The sequence below is a fragment of the Nasonia vitripennis genome (assembly GCF_009193385.2).
Source record: "Nasonia vitripennis strain AsymCx chromosome 2 unlocalized genomic scaffold, Nvit_psr_1.1 chr2_random0007, whole genome shotgun sequence".
Lineage (NCBI taxonomy): Eukaryota > Metazoa > Arthropoda > Insecta > Hymenoptera > Pteromalidae > Nasonia > Nasonia vitripennis.
In genome coordinates this window covers 737,558-756,132 of record NW_022279614.1, presented here as the reverse complement: position 1 = coordinate 756,132, position 18,575 = coordinate 737,558, and the positions used below count along the sequence as shown (strand labels likewise).

Below are 18,575 nucleotides of genomic sequence, written 5' to 3'. Positions count from 1 at the left end.
CGACGACTCTCTTTCTCGAGAGTAACGAGGTCTACGGACCTTGATTATAGCGGAGCTGGAAACTGAACAACTGCACCCAGCACACCGTTATAAATATAATATAATATTACTAGCTAAAAACTTACTCGCTAACGCTTGCTCGTTATCTTTAAACATTGATCCAACTTTCAAATATATATAATCCACAAATTTATAATAATAGAAATATGAAACAAAACTATAATAAAATAAAATCTATATAATATTAAATTTCTTTATTGTGGAAAACGATGTTTCCTGTATACATCCCTATATTGTGTGAAAATATTCAACGAAAATCAATTTTCCAACATCGATTGTAATCTTTGCATATAAACGCCTAGAATCATCTCTAAAGTAGCATACGTACGTACTTACGTACGTATAAACATACTTATCTCTTATTTAAAACAGAAAAATATCATTTTGTTATACACCAATAGTACAACTTTAGCTGTACAAAAATGCTAAATGAAAATTTCCGCATGTGGTCAATATCAGAGGATGTTGAGGATAATCATGATAAGGACTATTTAAACAATAGTATATCTATACTTTTTTTTGTACATTTGAGTCATTCTGGCACCTAGACATCGTCTACAAGGAGTTACAATTTTTTTCGCTACATTTGATTAACATACGATGCTCCTTCTTGTAGACAATGTCGCGTTGACCTGGGGGGTCATTCTGACACCCGGACATTGTCTACAGGAAGTCAGAAGAGTATTTTTCGGTATATTTCATGTTTGAGTGATGTTTTTCCTTGTAGACGATGTCGCGTTGACCTGGGGGTCATTCTGACACCCGGACATCGTCTACAAAAAGTTACAATTTTTTTTCGCTACATTTGATTAACATACGATGCTCCTTCTTGTAGGCGATTTTGCGTCGACCTGGGGGTCATCCTGACACCAAGACATCGTCTACATATAGGGTGTCCGTTATTTCCCGACTTTTAAATTATTAGAATCTCGGTAGTTATCTCGGTTCTAGGACCCTAAAAACGAGCTTTTACCAAGTTTCAGTCCGACTCGTTGCAAATTCGCGTGCCGCACGACACTTCATTTTTCCCATGTTATTTAAATGGGGAAGGGCATTTTTCTTGGTATTTTTGGGATTACAAAATACTAATTCAGACAATCCGTTTAATAAATGTTAAATACCATTCTACAGTGCTATATTTACATGTAGAAACAGTTATTTAGCCCATTTGTAAAGTTATTTAATTGTATTTAATCTATTTGTACTCTGAAAAATCGGCCTTTTGCTATTTTTTGGGTATTTTCAAACATATATCCATTAGGACATTTTTGGCGATTCAAGGGCATATTAATATCTTTTTTTTTTGCTTTTAAAAGAGATCTACTATCGCTTTTGAATCATTAAAATTCGTTAAATTCAGCCCGAAATAGACGCATTTGATTTTTTTTTAATTTGGCTAATTTTTCGAAATTTCATGTTTTGAGCAAATGTGTATTAACTTTAATGTTTTATTGTATTCACAATGTACTAGGAGGTCTACTAGGGACATGAAAAATTGTCTTAGAACCTTTTATTTAAGTGACTACATACTTTTTATTTTTACTTAGACTACCAAAAGTTAGATTCGCTTAAAAATTGCAAACAATTAGGGTAGATTTTTATAAAAATAAGCTAATAAAAAAGCATAAAAATTCAGCATTTTTGAACGTTAAACTTTTACTTTTATCGACTTTTAATAATGCAATTTGTTTTTAATAACGCATAATTTAATGCAACTTCACGGGGCCTTATTCAATAAGGTGTATCGCACACGATATAGCGATTTATCGTGTTAAAGAAGCTTTCTGATTGGTCAAAATAGTATATATCGTCTTCGATAACGTTATTGAATAAAGCCGTAGGTGCTAGTCACACTTGCGGCTATATGTCAGTCTTAAAACATAACAATACTATAATAGTGGTATGTTTCGTATTAACTACTGTACTTTAACCAGAACCAAAGTTTCTTTTTTCCTGAATTCATCATAAATTGTTTCTGATTATAAGAGGGATAAACATCTACATACATACATACATAGATTCCAGTTGTGAAAAAGTAAATATTTTGTAATAAAATTGTAAAAAATTGAAACAGTATAAATGTGATATGTAATGTCTAAGGTATAGTATCTTATATTTACATTTTGGTTTGAAATGTTGTTATTATACCTATAAATTTTCTTTTTTTGTAGTTTCAAAAGTTAATATAAGTTTTTTATAGAATATTTTCTTAAAATTTTTATTATCAAAATGTCATCAAATCAGGATCAGAAATTATATTTGATTTGTAATATAACACCTCAGATGAAAGGGAAAAAATCACCATCAAACGAACAAGTTTTGAAACTACTTTTTTTATAAAACTCGTCAATTAAATATGCCTTTGGAAAATAGTATGACTGACGTTTTGAAAGAAGTACAGTGTATTTGGGATAAAGCACAGATTCCAGTACAATGTTATTCTACTATATTTAAAAAATTAGATAGTTTATACAATGATTACCGATATTTGCAAAGAAGCAAAAGCCGAAACACATCAAGCGAACGTGAAGATGATTTTAAAAACAAATAAAAAAATCTTTTCGATGTTGCTCATAAAAATGTTATGGACACATTCACCGATGGAAGGAAAGCTTTTTTGTTAAGTCAGCGATCAGTTCACAAGTTTGGTTTTGTAGAACTTTTAGAACCACAGAAGAATCGTACAATATCAGGTAACATTTGTAATCAGTTTTGAATAGGAAAAATAAAATTGCCTCGCTTGTGTTGAAAATGTACGCACAGTATATCCTTGTCAAGAAAATACGTATTTTTATGCAAATTTTCTATGTAATTTTATTATGTTATATAAAAATATGTACTAATAAAAAATATTTATACATTATTTCTATTGATAAATTTTTTTTACTCTATTTATTTTGTCAAGTTTTGATATATTTTGTATATAGTTTTGATATTCTTGTAATGCTTAAATACTCTTGAATAATAATTTATGTAATAAAAAAATATGTATTCATAATAGCAATTTATATAATTAAAAAATACTTATTCATATTTTTTAAATTATATTACCTAGATACTCTTGAATAATAGCAATTTCTAGAATTAAAAAAATATATATAGGGGAGGGTGGGAGACAAAGTTTAATACTTTTCTATTTCGGTTTCTAGTTTCAGTGGTTACATGAAAATTAAAAATTAATTCTACAATTTTTAAGAACTCGTAGAAGTAGTGGTCCTGCGTTTTTTTATTTTTTTTTTTTTGTAATTTCATTGCGTAATTTTAAACGCGTGTATGTGTGTATGTATATATATATATATATATATATATATATATATATATATATATATATATATATATATATTATATATATATATATATATATATATATATATATATATATATATATATATATATATATACACACACACACACACACTGCTTAGCAAATGCTGAACGTTTCTACCAGGGATGATGAATCTTATTTTAAATTATCGACTTCGCATTTCCAGAAATATGTTATATCAATTATTAATTCTTTATAAATATTAGAGGAATTATTAAAAAATTTCGTTTCCTATAAAACTGAAAAATATATATCTTGTATTTTTTCAACAGCCTTTAAACTATCAATCTATAGAATGCAATTCTACACGAGAAATTTTATTATTTAACTTATCGATTTTTTATTTATTTTAGTTAATTTTTATTTTTCAGACCATTTAAGTCATGGAAGCGGAATCGAGTTACAATCTGGAGAAATAGCTGCCAACCATAAAAACTATGATCTCGCCCATTCATCTGGTAATTTATTTAACTATTTATTAGTGCGTTATGATATAATTAAAATGCATTTAAACCGAAAAAGGGTAAAATTGATATTTTACGAAAAATAATTGAAAATGTTGTATTGTCATTTTACTAATAACTTAGCAAAGAAAAACTTTTTTGGTAAAATTGTCTTCAGGGTGGTATTCTTTAAAAAATTTGCTTTAATAATAAGGGCGGTCGGAGGTAAAAACACTGTTTTTCAATGATTGTTTTCTTTTTAAAAAAACCTTTTAATGAAAAACGGGCTTTATTTTTTTTAATACTGGAATTACAAAATGCAAAAGGAGGGCGGATCTCCGACAGCCCTATATTAAAAATAATATCATTATTTGTATTAGATAAAAGATGAAAGACACAATTAAAAAGAAGTATAATGGTGGGTTCGGTATTGGGATTATAATTCTGCAATAATTTTTTATAGCGGTTTCTGGGAGCATGTTTGATGGAAAATTTACTGAGAAAATAGGCAATATAAAATATTGGTTATTTCCACATTGAAAAGTGCTTCATTCCCTTAATTTACAATAAAATATTTAAGCAAGGCAATCCAAAATATAAGGTGGCTAGGTTTATCTATAATGATTTCTAAATCTTTCTCTATAAATTTTATTATTATGTATCATTAATATTAAAATGTTTTACTTTTCAGGTAAAACAAAAACTCTAACGAAAAAGAGCGCTAGTGATTTACAGTCTAGCGAAGAAGAAACTTATTGTGCATCAGGTTCTGTTTTTGAAGAGACTCAACGATATGAAAAAAATATATATTTGAGGTACAGTCAATGTTATGACAGATGAAGTAGTAGCTGCTCTAGACAGTTGAAAGATTTCTTACAGAAAATCAGTGCACATAATTTCAGCTGTAGCTGAAGCTTTAGATTATGACACAAGTGCCTTAATATTGAACAAAAGCTCATATCATAAATCGCGAAAGATAATTCGCGAAAAGTGTGCAAAAAACATTAAACTACTATTTGGGAAAAATGAACTAAATGCTGGAGTTGTGCACTGGGATGTATACCAGGCTCTATAAATTGCAAACGTATTGATCGAGTGCCCATTATTGTTAGTGATGATGAAATTGAAAAAATTCTTGATGTACCTGCCTTAGAAAGCGGAACAAAATAAAGTGCAAGCGGATGCTATTTATAAAGCGTTATTTGATTGGGGTCTTACAACTTCGATTCAGGCATTATGCTGCGATACAACAGCTTCGAACTTGGGTTCTTCAAATGGAGCTGCAGTCATATTGGAACAGTTACTACAAACAGACTTGTTGTATTTACCATGTCGTCATCATATCTTCGAAATTGTATTAGCTGACTGTTTTGACAAAAATTTGTATAATCAAATCATTATTACAAATAAATTTGTATATAATTCTTCTAGTATTATTCTGTAATTTTATTTTTACCTACATCGAGAACCCAATTTTCAAATTTATGATCTTTATTCTGTAATCTCAAATTTTTATGTAATGATAATTTCATGAAAGATAACCATAATTTACTTCTTTTTACGCATAATTCCAGGATTTTTGTACGATTGCCATGGCGTACTATAGGAAGTGTTCGTCTAAAATCACCAGACGAAACGATGATTTTTCCTCCAAAAGGATTGTAATTAATGCACAAATCTTGTAAAAATGTATTTATTGCTTCATAAGCATGTCTAGATACCATCGATATTTCATCCCATATTAAAATTCATTTTTTCAAAACATTCCATATTTTGAATTAGGACAAATATTACATATTGTTTGTTCGTTAATGTTTAAAGGTTATTTAACTGTTTATGAAATACTATATAAATGTTTCATAAAAATGTTCATGGTTTTAATAATAAACGCTAAGAAAACATTTCTTATATCAACATTCATAAACGTATAAACATTTACATAATAATATAATACTATAATATTATAAATATTTGTATATATAGTATTATATAAAAAAAAAAAATTTTTTTCTTTAACCCACGGTAAATGTGTTCCAAAAACAGTTTCCAATGCACCCGAATTTTTTTTAATTTTTAAATTACTTTTTACCGAAATGGTAGGGAGCCAAAGATGTCAATTTTGGCAATTTTCGGGTTTTTGGCACAAATTAATTAATTTATAGCTCCTCGGGGAAGCATTTTTCGCTATAGACATAAATATACTTTTTTGTAAAATTTTCTGACCTTTTTAATTAAAATACCCTATATATATATATATATATATATATATATATATATATATATATATATATATATATATATATACAGGGTGGGCCATTTTAATCAAGCCAGTCTAATAACTCCTAAATTAAGCCATGAACAGAAAAATTGTTCAGATGAAAGTTGTCCAGGATCAAGGGGGACATCTTTTTGTGCAATTAGTTTTGACTTTGAACTCAAATTTCAAGGTCATTTGAAGGTCAACTTTTTTTTTAAAATAGGAACCCCTATTTTTGATAGCAGATTCGGAAAGAACAGGTAATTTTACGTCCGAAACGTCCGAAAGTCAACATCCTCTAAAAGCTCTGGCAGTCGATCTCTGAGCAATGCCAAATAGCTATTCTGGTTAACATTTTGACCGAAAAAATATGGCCCAATCAGGTAACCATTAATGATCCCACACCACACCATTAAACTCCATCGGTTTTGATGGTCAATAGCCCTGTACCAGTAGGGATTTACAGGTGACCAGTAGTGACTATTGTACCTATTTAATTGACCATCACTGCGAAATATAGCCTCGTCAGAAAAGATAACAAATCTGAAAAAATCTGGATCATTTTGTAAAACTCCTAAAGCCCACTGGCAAAAGTTAATACGCATTAGAAAATGGCGTGGCCTCAGCTCATGAACTAATCTTATGTGGTAATCGTGATAGTGGAGATTATTGAGAATTCTCAATGCTGTTCTTCGTGGTATACCGATTTCTCTTTCAATTTGTCGACTACTAATTTGTGGATTGAGATGAAAAGCTGCTAAGGCGGCTATAACATTAGGATCATTTTCGTTGTATTCGTGGTGTCTGCGTTGACGACGAAGATGACCATCACGAGCTCTTCGAAGTAATCTGAGTAATGTGTCGTGAGTAGGACGCCTTCTTAGAGGAAAGCGTTCAGCGTAGAGTTGCATCGCGGCTCTGGCATTTTTTTGGGTTTCGCCTAAGATCATTATCATATCAATAATTTCATTGGATTGATAATCGCCCATGTTGAAAATTTTGTTTATAATAAGAAAAACTATTTTATTTACATTCACTCTTTATTGAAATTGAAACTAAACCAAAATAAGAAAGTGACAACAAAAAAGGAAGAATTTTCAAACTGTATAGTTTTTAAATCAAATTTGTAACTTCTTATTTTCTTACGTTAAGACATTGTGCATTAAATTGAAGACAGCGTGAGAACAATCGTTACAATTCATATTAGATTAAAGAAATTCAACTTAAAAAAAACATCTAAACTGGAAATGATGTACTTTGGCAAATACAATTATTAAAAATTTTTTTTAATATTACAAAAGCAAAATGCTGTTTAATATTTTATCTTAAATAATGTATTTTTTAACATCCTACCTTTATTGTTTAACCATTTTTTACGCTTTTGAAACGTTAAACTTTTACTTGACTCTGCTTCGACCGTGAATGAATTGACAACATTGATTTTTAACGTTCCATTTCCCACTCCCATTAAGAACTCAGATATTTAAAATTATCATGTTTACTTCAAAATTTACTTTTGACCACTAACAATTTGTTAACGAATGTTAAACAAGCACCCCAGTGAGAGGCAAGGGGACTCACGTTAAAAAAGCACCCCAAAGGGAACATAATCCTAATACGTCCACGTCGTTGTTCCTGGGTAGCGCTGAAATTAGGGAATTATTTTGTTTTCAAGGTAAATATTTTCATGGTCATTGTCACATTGGGTTTGAATATTCATCATAAAAGTACATTAACTACGATTATTCTATCAGAAAATGCGATTAAATAGCAATTACAGTATTTCTTAACATTTGACCTTGAAATGACCTTGTGAAGGTCGTGAAAAAATTTTGAAATATCGTTTTTGACGTAAAATTTCCTGTTCTTTCCGAATCTGCTATCAAAAATAGGGGTTACTATTTAAAAAAAAAATTTGACCTTCAAATGACCTTGAAATTTGAGTTCAAGGTTAAAACTAATTGCACAAAAAGATGTGCCCCTTGATCCTGGACAACTTTCATCTGAACAATTTTTCTGTTCATGGCTTAATTTAGGAGTTATTAGACTGGTTTGATTAAAATGGCCCACCCTGTATATATATATATATATATATATATATATATATATATGGGACGTTCCACGTCAAACGTAACAAAGCTCTGCCCAAAATTCCTTTTGATCTAAAAATTTTTTAAAATATGGACAATTTAGTTTTTTTTATGTACTTTCAATTAGTGGTCGGCGTTTTTTAAAATTTTGTTCCCAGACGGAGCTACGCGTTCCCTAACCTTAAAAAATTACTACTTTACGAAATGATCAAGCTGTCAGAAATTACAGGGACTCAGAAAAATTCTAAGCAACGACTATTTTCATGTATTTTGAGCTGCTGAACAAGAATCCAATGGTATTTTTACCGATACCTCAAGCGTTCGTCCCTAACATCAAGAAAGACACCCCAAAATTGCTTTTTCACGCAGTTGAGAGGTTTATCCTGTGATCGACGGGGGGAAAATTATTGACAGAGAGTATTTTTATGTATTTTGTGCTGCTGAACACGAAACGGGCCGTCTTTTTTACCGATACCTTAAGCGCTCGTCCCTAACCTCAAAAAACCATCCAAAATGTCTTTTTTATGCGGTTAAGAAATTTACATCTAGAGGAAAATCATTAACGATTTTTATGAATTTTGGTCCACTGAATTTGATCACGAAGCTAAATTTTATTTTTTTACTTTTTAAGCTCTCTGCGTTTTACAGGGTTGAGACTGTCTTTATTACAAAGCCCGCATTACTTTATTGTTTTTTTATTGTTTTAAGTTTTTTAATTATTACTTTTATTTTTGTATATTTGTATTATTTTGTTGAACATATTTTAAATTCAATTATTAATATTGTACTATTGATAATGGACTTGGTGCATTAGAGTATCTAAACACAGTAATTTTTTTTGTCGGGAGAAACTAAAAACGCATGTCCTTCTGAAATTTTTGTAACAGACGGTTCAGCCGAGAATCTTTTCTTTAGTGATCTTGAAGTTTTTTCGTTTTCTTTTTTGGAATCTTTTTTGGAATAGTGAAAGAATGTTCTTGTTTGGAACTTTTGTCTCGCCCAGTCATAAAGTTGTTTTGAATTTAAAATCGCTTCCGTAGCTTTGGCCTGCAAGCTGGTACGAGTAGCTTATCTTTTTAACACGACTCCTACTCCGTTACATGAACCCTTTCAATGAGCAGTCGCATGGAAATGACAATCCGCCATTATTTGGAAATCTGACTCATGATTAACTAAGTTCATCGTTTGATATCTATTTTTATAGTGCTGCTTTGCACCATCTGTGACGTATATAATCTTATTCATTCTTGGGAATCTTTTCTTAATTTCAGAAATAATCTTTTCTTGTAAAATATAAACTGCGGCCGTATCATGAGTAGTATATTCAGAAAGTGCTATAAAACTACAATACATTGTTTCATTATCTTCTCTGTAATATAGTACTGCAACATTTATTGTACACTGATCATTATTAAAATGAAATTGCTGAGCAGCATCCTGAACATCGTAAGCAACATTTTCAGAATAATCCATCTCCAGAAGTCCTTCGTTCTCTTGTAAATTGTTCTTCTAATCTTTTATTTATTTAGATTGATTTTTTGCGATGAAATGATATGGTATAAGTTTTTTTAAACTCAAAGACAATTCAGACTTAAAATCACCCACCGAAAGACATTCACTTTTTAAAGTACATTTATTTGTTGACTGCCAGACACTAAAAATTAATTCTTCAATCTTATTTTTGTATAATACAGAAGATACATGTTCTTCAAATCTTAAAAAATTACCACATTTTTGACAACTTCCTAAAAAACAAGCAGGATTCTGATTTCTGCATAAGATAAACGAAAAGCAATCGATATAACCATTTATTGGATCAGCAGATCCCTTCGTGAGAATCATCAATTTGGATGCTTCAAGCATGGCCTTGAAATTTTGGTGTATTATACATACACACGCTATGCGTGCCTTTTTCACCAGCCAAAACACGCCAAAACACACCATTTTGGACGTAGTTCGGCGAATTTACTAAAGCTGATAGGAAATTGTGGACATTCTTCTTTAAAAGTTCGATACAATACTTTAATATCACATAGTAGCAATATTTTTGGAATATACTGAGTTTCACCATTTTCGTTAATTTTAACTACATCTTTCTTATTCGGCATAACTCGACTGTTAATATCAGATTCATAAAATTTGTTTACCTCTTTAATTGTAATTTCAGGTAAACTTTTCCCTTTTTTCGGATCAGGAATCGCTAGATACTGAATTCATCTTTCAAATCTCTCGCCTTTTTTTGCAATTCTTAAAGAGACATTAAACTCTGATTCAATATCGCGTAATGTCCAGCATTCAGGTGCTATTGTCAAAATAGAAACTATCAATGGATCATTTGGAGGTAAAGAAGATAACTTACTTTTCAGACCATCCAACATTTGTTCTGGTTGAGCTTCTCTCGACAGACGAATTCTCTTATTTTGTGCGGTCTTTCATTTTCTTCCGCACTCGGCTCATTTAGAGAGTTATTCGATAAATTAAAATTTACAGAAGAGTACGACTTTTTAAAAGATGAACAAATCATAGCTGTTTCATGTATATCTGAATAATCTAACAAAAATTTTTTTGATACTTTGCGAAGACCTATACCTCTATGTACATTAATATTAAATGGATTAATACATCTGTCAACATGAACTGTTGGAAAATAATGCTTTGCAGTAGACTCAGACATTATAAATATTTTAGATGCTTCAATTAATCATGGACAAGTATACAAAAGCTATATCAGCTTAAAAGTTAATCGTGTCTTCTTCAAACTAATTTTTCTGTCATTAAAAATACCATGTGGAAAGTAACAGCTAATAAATTTTGTAGAATTTGAAACAAAACTAAACTATAGAGAAATATTCTGGACTACAACAGTATACAAAATAATATTATTTTAAATATACTTGAAATCAAAATTTAATAAATGAGAATAATAATCTAAACTTTGATTCAAATATTTTAAAAGAATTCTAGGTAAAACAACGTGTGATACAATTTTTACTAAAACTTTACCGTCAGAAAATATATCAAAGACACGAGTAGCGTCTGCAACGTTTACACAGTAATAGCAAGTACCACTCAATTAATATCATTAAAAAATTATAAACTCAGAATAATTTTTAAAGTTTAGAATCTTTGTTGGTTGTATTGGACAGCAGATGAAGCTGTTTCGATGAGAAGGTTTTGTAACTTATATTTCCAAATAAACATACATAGCAACGAAGTATCAAAATATTATCATAGTTCGATAAAACGCGTTTTATGCGAAACATATTTTAAATATAATAGTTAAGCAATTTCTACAATAGGTAACATAATTTAGAAATATTTTTATATTTTTTATTATAAAAATTCTGATTAGAGAAATATGTTTACCGCAAGCGAAGCGAGACCGAACGTGCAGGTGCTATGAAATTATCTTTTAACTTGTATTCGTTTTTTTAACAAAAATGATAATGCTATTTATCTCTTGAAAAAAAATTAAGTTAAGTAAACTAACTTTACTATATGTCATAATATTTAAAATTAAAACATAATTAAATATTTTGATATTTTTTACAATAAAAATTCTCATTAGCAAGTATCAAAATATTACCAAATTTTGACAGTATTAAGTATACTGCAAACATAATATCTTATTGGCAATAATAATGATAAAATAAATAATAAATATGTTTATTGAATGTTTTAATGTAGCCCTAATATCAAACGGTTCTAAAAACATTTTCAAAACTTTTAATACCACACTTTGAAACGCTGGAATGAAAGTTTAAGAAATATTGGAAAAAACGTTAAATAAACGATCGAATGTCCACACTTTTTGGATTTTATTAATTTGATAAAACGTTTATTTAATGTTATAAAGTTGTACACTGTAAATTGTTATAAAATTCTAATAAAAATAGTTAATCACTATAAAAGATTGTTTGTATTTATCCCACACAGCATGAAAGATTTCAATGAAATATTTCAGTAAAATATATCCACGGAATATTTCTGAAACCTTCCAGTAATATTCCATAGAAGAGCTATCAACCGACTCAATGGAAATATTTCAGAAATATTCCATAAATATTTTGTTGGAATCTATGAAATTCCTTTTTAAATATTTCAATATGTTCTTTAGGAAATCTTACATAAATATTTCATAAAATATTGCTCAGAATTATTTACTTAATAATACACTGAAATATTTTGCGGAAGATTTTTTGAATCTTTTTTAAACATTTCTTTGGAACTTTTGTAACGAATTTTTAAACATTTATCAAAAAATTTATGAAATATTCCATAGATATATCTTGTAAACTTTTACATTATTATTTCTTCATTATTACAATGGAATATTTCTTAAAATATTTATGAAATAATTCTTTAATATTTTATTGGAACTTTTCAAATAAATTTTGGATATTTCTTGAAATATTTCAGGATTATTCCATACATATGTCTCGAAAACTATCATGTAATTAGTTCGGAAATATTCCAATGGAACATTTCTTGAAATATTTATGAAATAATTCTTTAATATTTTATTGGAACTCTTAAAATAAATTTTAACTCTAGCTGCCTGCGCATGAATTCACACTGGATCAATTATGTGTTTGTACCTACTGTCAAACTATGGAGTTATTCTTTATATTCAAAAACAAAAGGGGTTCGAATTAACGAATTAACAGTTTATCCGCTTACATGATTTCAATTATTTTTCGTATAATTTGATCCAAAAGTTTAATATTACTAACATTAACTAGTTTACGAAAGCCGATGGCGTAAAAGCAAAGATACAAACTGTTTGTGTATTTACTATAATTATATATGGGACGTTTCACGTCAACCGGGCCATCAGTGCACCCAAAATTTGGGTTAACCTAACAAGACGTTTGAGGTCTCAAAATGATCGTCTGGTCAACGGCTTTTGAAAAAGTTCTGGCCTTTTCAAAAATCCAATGTGGCGCATAAAATATGGAGCCTGAAACCCACGTTTTCATAGCACATTCAACAAAAACAATAGTAAAAATGTTCTAATTTGTGAAATATCCCACCTAAAAGCATGTACAACTCATGATAGGACATATTATTGACAATGCTGATGGAATTCCAAAATCAAAAATGGCGGAATCAAAATGGTGGACATTATACCTCCACCAAACCTATTTTACCGCAACAAATGATTTTTGATCAGTTTAAAGTATCGATATGGGGGTTTTCAGGGTCACTGAATCTTATTTTAACCTCGACATTTCAAAATTAGAAATGGTGGATCCAAAATGGCGGACATTATACCACCACCAAACCAATTTTACCGAAACAAATGATTTTAGATCACTTTAAAGTATCGATATGAGGGTTTTTGGGGCCACTGCACCTTATTTTAACCTCGAAATTTCAAAATTCAAATGACCAATATAAACTGGCGGATATTTGTCATAACCCACCCGCAGGCTCTCTCGCGAAAAGCCCCTGCTAACGCGCAACCCGCCGAACACGCCACGCACGCTGCAGCGCTTATCACCGCGGCGCTAGTACCGCGGCGCGCCGCTAGGCGGCTGCGCATTACCCACAAGTGAAGTAGCGTCGCGGAGGGCACATAAGGAGGCTGGGTCCAGCGCTGTACCTTGCCCTTCTTCCAACAGCCTAATGCTGCAAGTACACGGCTCGTGTCCAATGACAACTTGTGCAAAGACTTCAGCAAATAAAACTGTTTTGTGGCAAAGGAATTTATTGCTTTCAAGTGATTTATTTCATCCCTCTTTTTTACCTACACCCCCAACCCCTTCCCACGTTTAGCAACCCATAGAAAGGAATATTTTCTTCAAGGAATGCTTTCTTCATCGGCGACTTTTTCTCCAACAATCTTTTTCAGGATAGTTGGTGAGCAAGTCCATCAGCGGCTTTATTCATAGGCGACTTTTTCTCCAACAGTCCTTTTTAGGATAGTTAATAGGTACATTAATAGATACATTGGCGACTTCTTCTTCAACATCCTTTTTAAGGCAGTTGTTGAGTAAGTCTTACTTTATCGGCAACTCCTTTTTCAACTGTACTAGCCGTAATTTTGTTATTTCTAACATTTTCTTTTGTTTTGGTTGTGCTTTCTCATATCCTACAACAATGTCTTCTCCTGCGAAAAAATATCGTATCGATAGATGCGTTAATCCATTTGATATTAATAGAGGACACAGCAAATCTCTTAGGAAGATCTCCAAAGAATTTCAAGATGTCTATCCTGATTATCCAACATCTTCACTGATTTGTGATACATGTAGAAAATCCTTTTACAAACTACATGATTTGTCATCTCCAAACGTCAGTATGAGTGTTAATTTTGAATCAGAGACTGACTCACCTTCGGTTTCAAACACGGATGCACCTATGCAAGATGATCTTACAGATATTTAACTGGACTTAAAAACAAATTCTAATCCCTGCCGGAGAACGATCCATTACGTGTCAATATTCTTACTATTTTGCCCGAACACTGGGCAATACGTAAAATTATGAACCAATTTGGTGTGTCTCACAGAATGGCTCGTAAAGCAAAACAGTTAAGAGAATCAGATGGAGTTTTGGCTTCTCCTGTTGCAAAACGTGGAAAAACATTACCTGCAGAAACTACTCAGAAAGTTGAAGATTTTTACGAAAATGCTCTTAACAGCAGAATTATGCCAAATAAAAAAGATACCGTCAGTATTTATTTATATGGTGAAAAAATAAAAGTGCAGAAAAGATTATTACTTACTGATATTAAGAACCTTCATAATCAATTTAAAGAACAGTTTCCTGAACATCCGATTGGGCTTCCCAAGTTTGCGGAACTGAGACCAAAATGTTGTGTCTTTGCAGGATCCTCTGGTACACACAATGTATGTGTATGTACGATACACCAAACTTCAAGGCGATGATTAACGCAGTAAATATAGAAAAAATCTCAAACAATATTCTGAAGAATTATAAAGATTGTTTGAATTTCGTTCTATGTGAGGATCCCATACCAAGTTGTTATTTGAATGAATGCAAATTTTGTCCGGACATTCAAAAGTTTTCTAATTACGTTGAGAACATTATGAATGATCACAATATTGATCAAGTCATCTTCAGCACGTGGCAATCAACCGATAGATACACTTTGATAAAACAATGCCTAACATCGCAAGAATTTATTGAAACTTTATGTTCTAGCCTAGAAAAGTTGATACCTCATCACTTCATCGCTAAGGAACAATCGAAGTTTATTTCTGGGAAGAAAAATAATCTTTCAGATGAAGAGGTTCTTGCTCAATTGGATTTTGCTGAGAACTATGCTTTTACAGCCCAAGATGCTGCACAGGCATTTCATTTTAATAATGATCAAAGTACGATTTTTCCTGCTGTTGTTTATTATAAATCTGAAGGCAAGCTAAAGCATTTTAGTACAGTATCTATGTCCGACTGTACTACTAATGATGCCACTACAGTATACATAATGCAGCAACAGCTTATACCTGAAATTCGCAAGGTTTGTCCCACAGTAAAAAAGGTAATATATACTACTGATGGTGCTAAACAGCATTTTAAAAATCGTTATCAAATGAGTAGTTTAATGAGTCATAAGAGAGATTTAGACGTTGATGCTGAATGGCACTGTTTTGCAACAGCACACGGAAAAGGTAGTTGTGATGGAGTTGGAGCGATAGTAAAGAGAGAAGCTACAAGAACGAGCTTACAAGCTGCAAAAAATATAGCAATTCTGGATGTTAAAGCTCTTTATTCATGAGCTAATGGGCGATCATTCAATATAAAATTTTTCTTATACACCAAAAAAGATCACGAACAAACTCGTCAATTCCTAACAAAGAGATTTAAAAACTGTCCACCTGTCACAAACATACAAATGGGGCATGGATTTATCCCAGAAAATAATGAAACGTTGAAAGTCATGCATTACTCAAATGCCAATGAACCTAGGAACAGAGTAATTTATGATATCGGCGAAAGCCATTTATCACCAGTAAAAACTCCACGAACGAGGAGCCAGAATTGATAAGAGTGCACAAAATGTCATTAAAGATTGATTCAATTGGCTAAATTATATACCTTTTTCATCCACGCAGGCATATATATATACACAGAACAATAGAAAAATGCAAAAACCGCAGACAGATAATCCTAAATCTAATAGACCGGAAAAATATAAGATTAATGTGCACAAATACTGATTCCGATAATACATTTATAACCATTTCCCTTACAAACACCCATATCGATACTTTAAACTGATCTAAAATCATTTGTTGCGGTAAAATTGGTTTGGTGGTGGTATAATGTCCGCCATTTTGGATCCACCATTTCGAATTTTGAAATGTCGAGGTTAAAATAAGATTCAGTGACCCTGAAAACCCCCATATCGATACTTTAAACTGATCAAAAATCATTTGCTGCGGTAAAATGGGTTTGGTGGAGGTATAATGTACACCATTTTGATTCCGCCATTTTTGATTTTGGAATTCCGTCAGCATTGTCAATAATATGTCCTATCATGAGTTGTACATGCTTTTTGGTGGGATATTTCACAAATTAGAACATTTTTACTATTGTTTTTGTTGAATGTGCTATGAAAACGTGGGTTTCAGGCTCCATATTTTATGCGCCACATTGGATTTTTGAAAAGGCCAGAACTTTTTCAAAAGCCCTTGACCAGAGGATCATTTTGAGACCTCAAACGTCTTGTTAGATTAACCCAAATTTTGGGTGCACTGATGGTCCGGTTGACGTGAAACGTCCCATATATAAAATAAGATATATTCACGGTGTCGTGGTACAGTCGCCGGACACAATAACTTTGCTTTACACGCCACAACATGGTGGCGGGTCTCTTTTTGATTGGGCTTTCAGAACAAGGTTGCGTATCGGCTTCGCAGTCGCATAGACAGCGAACCACGGCCATAAAAAGAAGAAGAAGAAGAAGGTTAGGACGGTCATGGCGTCAGATATCGCTTTCCTGACAGTCATGACCGATCTAAGGAGTCCAATTAACAAGAGACCCGCCACCATGTTGTGGCGCGTAAAGCAAAGTTATTGTGTCCGGCGACTGTACCTTCAAGCAATTCGGGAATATTTGAAGAATATTTCACGGAAGATATGTGGAATATTTCTGAATTATTTCAGGTGAAATATTTTATTAAATTTTTCAGAAATATTTCTGAATCATCATTTTACTAGTAACTTCTAGTGATTATTAAACTTAGAAACATTTCAGAAGTGTCTCACCCTGACCAGACGCCGATACTGGGGTTCCAAATCCCTGCATCGTAAGACACTTATCACTTGTGCCTGCCATGACAGCATGATAGCCGTTTACCCGCTGACGGTTCTGTTGCCCACCGCGTGGAGGTGCCTGGTTACAGGCACAAGCAATAGGTATCGCTCTTGTAGAATTTTTTTACAAACGATAAAGAGAATTAGTATTCACATGGATGTAATAAAAGTTGTAATTTGTTTTGTTATCTGAAATGTTTAAGTTGATTTACAGTGAATCCTTTGATATTGAAGTAGCCAATCAAAATGTAAACTGGATGCCACAAAAAGTTTGCAGTAGATGTTATACGATGGTAACACGCTGGGAAAGAGATAAAACAGAAAGAAACTTGAAATTTACAAAACCAATGATATGGTCTCCAACGTGTCAAAATGACTGCTATTTTTGTATGACTAATACCAAAGGTTTTAACACGGCTACTAAATCTAAAATTGTATACGCAGACGTTTCTTCAGTAGTGAAACCTGTGAGAATAGAAGTCAGGGATAAAACTGTTAGTATCGAACCCATGGGTGTGGACCGCTCCGGCGAAGTAGAGGAAAGGAAGTTGATGAGTCCTGTGACGAAGAAGGTTCTGAGGTTGAAGAAAAATCTGATGAAGAATCCTCAAACGAAGAATACCTGCCAGCTAGTACAAGAAAAGCTCCAGAAACCTTTAACCAAGAAGAGTTAAGTGATCTTATTCGAAATTTAGGATTACCTAAAGATGGAGGAGAATATCTAGCGTCAGTTCTTAAAACGAAAAAGCTGTTAGCAAAAGGAACAACGGACTCTTTTTATCGAGATAGAGAAAAAGAATTTAGGAATTTTTTTACGAACGATGAAGAGAATTCGTTGGTATATTGTATAGATGTTACAGGTTTAGTCGATGCAATAAAACCGAATACGTATAAAGACGAGGAATGGAGACTTTTTATTGATTCGTCAAAACGAAGTCTGAAAGCTGTTCTGCTTCATAACGGAAACAGGTTTGCATCCATTCCCATAGCTCACTCGACTAAGCTGAAAGAGACTTATGAAAATTTAGAAATTGTATTGGAAAAAATAAAGTACTTGGAACATCAATGGAAAATTTGTGGTGATCTTAAAATTGCAACCATGATCTTAGGACAAC

General features: G+C 31.8%; 1 protein-coding gene across 4 annotated transcripts in view; it reads left to right on the top strand.

Annotated features, from left to right (window-relative positions):
• The window catches only part of LOC116416484 (SKI family transcriptional corepressor 1 homolog-B), a 767,432-nt gene that overhangs the window by 271,506 nt on the left and 477,351 nt on the right, over window positions 1-18,575 (top strand). The window contains exon 2 of one of the 4 annotated variants that reach the window (XM_032601565.1): window positions 3,757-3,843. The exons of the other annotated variants lie outside the window; for them this stretch is intronic. The gene's annotated coding sequence lies outside the window, so the exon portion shown is untranslated. The remainder of the gene's footprint in view (window positions 1-3,756; window positions 3,844-18,575) is intronic. 4 annotated transcript variants of the gene reach the window in all.